Raw genomic sequence first — 7,951 nt, 5'->3', positions numbered from 1 at the left:
CCCGGGAACAGTATGTGAGAGTTCTTGTGTCCGTCTATGGTTATTTCTGTCATTATATCTTAAATACCTAAGACAATGCTCAACACATAGTAGGAATATAAATATTTGAAGGGCACCTGGGTGGCTCAGTCGGTTAAGCATCTGACTTCAGCTCAGGTCATGATCTCAGTTGTGAATCTAAGCCCCACATTAGGCTCTGGGCTGACAGCTCAGAGCCTGGAGCCTGCTTCAAATTCTGTGTCTCCCTTTCTCTCTGTCCCTCCCCTGCTCTCTCTCTCTCTCTCTCCCTCTCTTTCAAACCAAAAACAAAAATGAAAGAAAGAAAGAAAGAAAGAAAGAAAGAAAGAAAGAAGAAAGAAAGAAAGAAAGAAGAAAAAAAACTTTAAATGATATTTGATGGGGTGCCTGGGTAGTTTAGTTGGCTAAAAATACAACTCTTGGGGCACCTGGGTGGCTCAGTTGGTTAAGCGTCCAACTTCAGCTTAGGTCATGATCTCGTAGTTTGTGAGTTCGGGCCCCATGTCAGGCTCTGTGCTGACAGCTAAGAGCCTGGAGCCTGTTTAGGATTCTGTGTCTCCCTCTCTCTCTGCCCTTCCCCTGCTCGTGCTCTCTCTCTCTGTCTCAAAACTAAATAAACATTTAAAAAAATTTTTTTGAATAAATAAATAAGTAAATAAAAATCCAACTCTTGGTTTCATCTCAGGTCACGATCTCACAGTTTGTGTGTTCGAGACCCACTTCTGGCTCTGCCATGGCAGCGCAGAGACTGCTTGGGAGTCTCTCTCCCTCTCTCTCTGCCCCTTCCCCACTTGTGCATGCTCTCTCTCTCTCTCAAAATAAATAAATGAACATTTAAAAACATTATAAATAAATAAATAAGTAAATAAATAAAGTTTGATGAATGAACAGATGAATGAGAACCAGGATATTTCTTTAACCATGGGGACAGTTCAAAATACAGGTCTAGCACCAGCTCTGCCTAAAGGCATGTAAGGGCAGATTTAGCATTAGTGGGGTCTGCTCAGAGAAGCAAAGTAGAACACTCTAGATGGGAAGAATGATGACAAGAAGCAGTCAAATCCCAGGTGAGAAAAATGTGACAGAAGATGGACAGGACGAGATAGCAGGAAGGTAGTCTGTCAGTAGGCAATACACAGAAATCCAGGAGGCACTATCTCAGTGAATTCTCAGCTAGTGGGAACTCTAACTCTGAAGGTGAGCACCCAGTTTCTGGAAAGGAGTGTCAGAGAAACTATTGGCTTTATGGAGAGAAAGACATTGGAAGTACAAAAGACTCTAAGGAGGATGGGCACTGAGTGAAAACCAGAGAAAACCCCATAGCTAGAAATCAGAGTAGGTCTGTCAGACGGTACCTATGTCTTTAACCTCAGTCCTAGACCCCCAGTGTTTGTAGATATCAATGTATTGCTGGCTGTATTTCAAGGTCCAAAGTGTCAGTTTTCAAACAGATTTCCTCCTTTTCTTAATTCCATTTACCCTGCCTCTCTCCTCCCTGCTGGCCATCACCTGTGTTTTGCTCCCAGCTAGTCAGTCTTACAGGCTCTATGACTCAGTCGTTTATTCCCAGGTGCCATCCTATCCTTTAATACTGAATCATGACTTACTGACTTTAGTTCAGTCCATGAATGGGATAATTTCAAATTAATCTACTAGTATTAAACAGCTCAAGGTATGTGCAGTGAAGAAAAGATACCTAATAGATGCATAAATATCAATTAATTAAGGGAAAACTCTTCTTATCTGCGAAAACACTGCTGATCAATCTGAGAGACTTGAACTTCAACTATAGTCAGAGGTAAGTATTTCATTAGTCAAGTGGTGGACTGGAAACTCTGAACTCTTTCATGAATCTCTCTAAATCAAATAGTTCCTTGGAATATTGACAAATAAAATATTCTCTCCCTTCACTCTTTTCCCAGTATTCGTAGGGAATATCTGAAATATTGGATCAGCCTATTGTACCACAATACAATGTAACAAATCCCAAGTTGAAGTGCATGGAATGCATAATTAAACTGAGGATTTCTGATCAGCTTTATTCCACAAAATCTGAGCCCATGCCTAATACCATTACAGTAGGTACTGTTGTGAATTCAGGCCTCACCGTCTCTCTCCTGAATCCATCGATCTATGACCTAGGTCTTGCCATAAGGTCAACAGTAGTCTCTGTTTCCCAACCTTTGCATTGTGAGAACTCACTGAGATTATCCGTGTAAAGGATCACAGAATCTGGCACTTGGTGAACTATTGGTTCATTCATTTATTCATGCAACAAATATTTATTCCTAGAGCTACTTCCTAATGTGCAAAACTAACACTATGGTCTTATACCTTAATCTAATCTAGAATATGTGATATACATTCCCATGCAAGCATGTCCATATACTGATCTGCTTATCTATCTTTCTTTCTATCAAGGTGAAGAGAGAGAGCGAGCATATATGTTCATTTTAGGATTAGAATATTTGTAACTGCATACTCTTGCTCCTTGGTTATCTTAGAAATTACCACAAGAAGGAGAAAGAAGAAATATGGGAGGAGGAAGTGAGATGGAGAAGGAGGAAGAGGATAGTGAGAAAACATGAATCCAATGATATTTTGAAATGATTCCTGTTTTTATTTTCTATACAGCCTGTGTTTGTTTGCTTTAACTAATTGATATACATTCTAATTTTCTTGGTTTTTCTTTTCCATCTTCTCAGATTTTTTCAATGTATAACTTTAGAGAGTATGCAAAAAAAAAAAAAAAAACAAATAGAAAAGCTGAAGAAAGAGGAAACAAGATAACCTTAAAGTTATCGGTTATCACCATAGCCCATGAGGGCCCTTTTGTAGGCTTGGTGCACAACTTAAAAGGGCCACCCTCTTTGGCAAACTACAGCAAACTGACCTTGGCAGCTGAAGTGTGGGTTGCTGCTTTAGGCACAGAGATCATGAAGGAAAAATAATGGGTAAAATTAAATGAGACCAGTGATAACCAAGAAATAAGAGAGCAAGAAAATGATTCCGGGATCATTTCAATCTACTTAAAAAGGAGTAGGATGACATTGTAATCATGGAAAGATGTCCTTTCCTCTCAAATCAACCACAGTTAGAGGCCAGGCAAGTAGTTAATAAGTCTTGCTTAAAGAAAGGAAAAAAGCAAACCAAGGCTGTCTTACCTGAAAACTCTCTCTCACCTGTTCTCTTGCTACTTAGATATTAAATTTATAGTATTACCTGGATTTTAAAATACTATAAGATATGCTCTTTATTGTCACAGGAAAGGCACACACATTAATAGTGTATGCCTATCCTCTCCTTTTTTGAAAAGGCAGTATAACAATTTTTTTAATGGATTAATTGGCAAATGGTCTTGACACATCCATTTGTGCACACACAAACTCTCATTAGGCATGACAAATGTTAAATGATACGTAGAAACTAACTGGCAAAAATTCCAACATGTGGCATATGCCCTTATAGAAAATTTGCCTAGTGTGGCACATGTGCAATTGGAGACTTTGCTTTAGGAAAACTATGGTAGACACATCTATTTTGCTATTCCTCCTGAAAAGCAAATTGAAAATATTCACTTACAACACCCAACAGAGGCTTGCATACATCAAGGCAGTCAAAGTGAATTATGCATTAGAAATATTTGCCAAAAGAATAAATTATTTTTATTTTTTTAAGTGTAGTTATTTTGAGAGAAAGAGAGAGACAGTAGGGAATGGGTAGACAAAAAGGGTGACAGAGAATCCCAAGCAGGCTCCATGCTGTCAGCAGAGAGCCCAATGCAGGTCTTGAACTCTTGAACTGTGAGATCATGAACTGAGCCAAAATAGGATGCTCAAATGACTGAGCCACACAGGTGCCCCAGTCATTCATTTTTCTTAGGTCAGCCTATGATCTTAAGCTTTTCCTATAACGTTGCAGAAGGATAAATATTCCAAGGCAAAAGGGAGTATCTACATTCTATGATGCCTGTATATAGTCTTCCTAGAAGATAAAGCTAAGATATTGGGGGATCTTTCTACTAAGATTAAGGCAAATAGTTAAAGTAAGGAAGAAAAATAATCAGTAAGGTTTGTAACATCTTTCTTTCTTTCTTTCTTTCTTTCTTTCTTTCTTTCTTTCTGCCTCCTGGTCTCAAAATTAATGAAAGGTTTTCCTTTGATTACACTCCTCAGTTCAATATTTATTGTTTGTATCTATTGTTTTACTGATGAAAAATTACATGTGTAAGACTCTATGCTCAAAGATACCCTAGAAAATGCAAAGATGAAAAGTAAACAGCCTTTCCCCATAGACTAGCTCTTGAAAGTTGGAGTTTGTGTAAATTTTGCAAACCAGAGTGGCAGACTTTCCTATATTAACATCCCTCTTTTGGGGGGAAAAAAAAAGCCTTAACTTACACCATTTGAGTACTACAAGTAAGGCATGATCCTCCACTTAAGCAAGATTGTATGTTCGATGGAGACAATGAAAACTGCTTAATCCAGACCATGACTTGGACAGTTTAGAAGTCAGTTATTTAAGAATCTGGGGCAATTAGAAGAAGAAAAATAGAATTGACTGATTCCTATAGAAAAGTTGATATCTTGCTATGCTTGCTTTTCTTAGAAGGAAGTACATTTCCTCTACTTCTGTAAATGTCATTAAGGAAAAAAGGGTTAGCAAAGAAGTTCCCCAAACTTCAGAGCTCATACACAGCCAACCTTGAGTTTTCCATTTCTGATATTGAGATCCTTATCCTGAAAACCACATATATGTTGATAGGTTTTTGGTTGAATCATAGAAGATTAAGAAATCCTTTCTCCTATTTTTAAAATCCCTTGATTCTAGGATTATTGTCTTTCCAACCTCTCCCTTCTTTTCTATGTGATGTCAAGGCCAAATGCTTTCCACCTGGAGGCCCTTTGGAACATCCTCATAATTCCAGGGAGAGGTTCCTGTTTATCCACATCTCAGCACAACAAGGAAGTAGACGGAGCCAGTGACGACCCAACCCTATTGCAGTTCAAAAGTAGAAAGATAGGTTAAGAGGGAAGACAGAGTTCTGCAGCAGATGCACTTTGCTAGGAGGCAGGGTGTGGAGCATGCAGAAAGTGCCTATTGTGCACATAAACAAAGCCCAAAAATGTTCGCTTATCAGCTCAGTAGCCTCTGAAGTCAACATCTGCCATGAGTCTATGTTTATGGCCACAGTAATTGCCCCATGTCAAAAGGATTATTTCACTGTCACAATTCATTAAGGGCAAGCCTTGTTAATAGAAAATTTAGGCTTGGACTTTTTTTTTCAGCTTTACTGAGGTATAAAATTCATCTTGCATAACTGAAAAGTAGGGAATGCTTCACAAATCTGTGTGTCAACCTTAGCAAGGGTCACGCTAATCTCTGCATGGTTCCTATTCTAGTATATAATCTACCAAAACAAGCACTAGGTATGTTTGGATTTTTATTTGGGGTGTTTGTATTTTTTCAGTTATTATTTTGACATTCTCTGGATCTGAAAAATCATAAAATCCCAAATTAATAACCGAATATGCTCTTTGAGAAAAATAGAATTTCACATCATTGTAATTATTCCTCTATACTGAACAGAGTTGATTTTTTTCTTAAAACAGTGCATGCTGATTTAATTATTGCATCGTTGTTATTTTTTAAATTTCTGGCAATACTAGTTCTCTGTTCTGGTACTCTTCTTCAAATATTTCTCAACAATTATCATCTATCTATTCTTCCAGATAAAACTCTGAATCATTTCATCAAGCTCCTCACCTTACTAAAACACCTCTAATTTATTTCTTTCACCAAAATATTTTCCAGATAGTCTTGAGTTAAATATAAATATTCAAACCAGCACCAGAAACAAGTGGAAGGAAATATAATTGATTATCTCTCACCTCTAGGCAGAGAAGAACTTTCTAGGCATAAAAAACAAACGAAGAAACACAAGATGAAAAGATTGACAGGATAGATCTCACTGCTCTTGGCCTTCTCTGCTTTTCTTGAATTAGTTTTACTAGCTGGGTCATCTTGGGCAAGATACTTATCCTTTTCTGTTCCTTTGTGTCCTTATCTATGTAGTTGAGAAACAAACTCAACCATGGTGAGTTTATGGAACACCAACTGTAGGGAATATCAGGAAGGCATTTAAAAACATACTGAGAAAGCATAGGGATGAAAAATCACTTATGTAATCTTCAAAAGTAGTGTGGTATAATCATAAGAATAGATTTTGGTGCTGGACAAACCTGGCTTGTAAGTCTGCCTTTGCCACTTTAGAAGATCTGTGCCTTACATATGATGATAGCAGTGTAAAGAGTTGTTTTGACAGTTAAAAATAATAGAGGCTAGAGTACCAAAATTATAATCTCATTGTCCAAAATAGTAAACCAATCATTCAAATTCTAATGCAATCCAAAGACCACCATTCATGCCCCAATCTCAATCAGTTCCTCCCAGACCAATCATCTGTCTTTGTTTAATTTTTCCTCATAACTAGGTTACTAGCACCACAATCTAGTCCTAAAAACATGTAAACCAGATAAGAAAGCAACTTACAAAAAGGAGAATATATGGCCAAGTGCTAATGCCTTTAATTAAAAACAAACAAACAAACAAACAAAAAAACAACCAAAAAAAAAAAAAACACCTCCTAAAAATCAATACAAAACATTACAAACATTACAAAACAATACAAACATTATCATGTTTGGGTTGTCTGGCTGGCTCAGTCAGTGGAGCATGCAACTCTTGATCTTGGGGCTATTCAAACCACACACCAGGTATAGAGATTACTTAAAAATAGCATCTTTAGGGGTTCCTGGTAGTTCAGTCAGTTAAGTATCTGACTCTTGATCTCAACTTACATCTTGATCTCAGGGTCATGAGATGCACTGGGAATGAAGCCTACTTAAAAAAGAAAAAATCTTTAAATCTATATCTATATCTATCTATAGAGAGAGAGAGAGAACAGGGACAACATGAGCAGAGGAGGGACAGAGGGAGAGAGAGAGAGGGAAAAAGGGAATCTCAAGCAGGCTCCATGCCGTCAGCACAGATCTGGATGCGGGGCTCAAACCCACGAAACCATGATGAGATCATGACCTGAGCCAAAACGAAGAATTATGGACACTTAAACATTGAGCCACCCAGGCACCCTGAAAGAAAAAAAATCTTTAAAAAAAAAAAAAAAGATGAGCCTGTTCAATAGGAAAAAAATAAGTAAATAACTAGCAATTCATATAAGAAGATATACAAAGGATGGAGAGACATGTTAGTTTCATTTGATATTTTAAAATGCAAATTGAAATAGAATATACTATTGTTCACCAATCAGCATTAGGTAGTAAAAAAAATGATAATACTCAGTGTTGCACACAGTAAGGGTATATTAGTGACTATTGCTGAGTTTAAAAACTGGTACAACTAAAAAATAAATAAATAAAAACTGGTACAAATTTTGGAAGACAATTTGATGATATATTCAAATATCTATATTAAAAGCTTAAATTGTCTGGGTGCCTCTCTCTCAATAAATAAATAGACATAAAAAATTAAATAAAATAAATAAAAGCTTAAATTGTCTTTAGCTATACCACTTAAAAGAATTTGACCTAAAAATATCAGAGACAAATATAAATACTTATGTACATAAATATTCATTACAGCAGTATTTTATAATAAAATGCAAAAATAACCTAAATTTCTGCCACTTGGAGAATAGTTAAATGTTATTTCCATCTGTTTGACTATCATACCACCACTAAAAATCATGACCTTGAGGGCCATTTAAAGAATGAAGAAATACTTGTAACTAAGCCTTAAATGGGATATAAAGTTTATAAACTATATTTCTTATACTATTCCAATCCTGAAAACAAACCACTTGACTACATAAACACACACACACATGCACAGAAAAACAACAACAACAAAAACA

General features: G+C 36.6%; 1 non-coding gene across 1 annotated transcript; it reads right to left on the bottom strand.

Moving 5' to 3' along the window:
- Window positions 1–5,341: 5,341 nt before the first annotated feature.
- Window positions 5,342–5,444, bottom strand: LOC112859180 (U6 spliceosomal RNA). The gene has a single exon (XR_015250684.1). It is a non-coding gene; the product is annotated as a U6 spliceosomal RNA (small nuclear RNA).
- Window positions 5,445–7,951: the final 2,507 nt, after the last annotated feature.

This window comes from Puma concolor, chromosome B1 (assembly GCF_028749965.1).
Source record: "Puma concolor isolate L17-30 chromosome B1, mPumCon1.1.hap2, whole genome shotgun sequence".
Taxonomy (NCBI): domain Eukaryota; kingdom Metazoa; phylum Chordata; class Mammalia; order Carnivora; family Felidae; genus Puma; species Puma concolor.
This window is presented reverse-complemented; position numbering and strand designations above follow the sequence as displayed.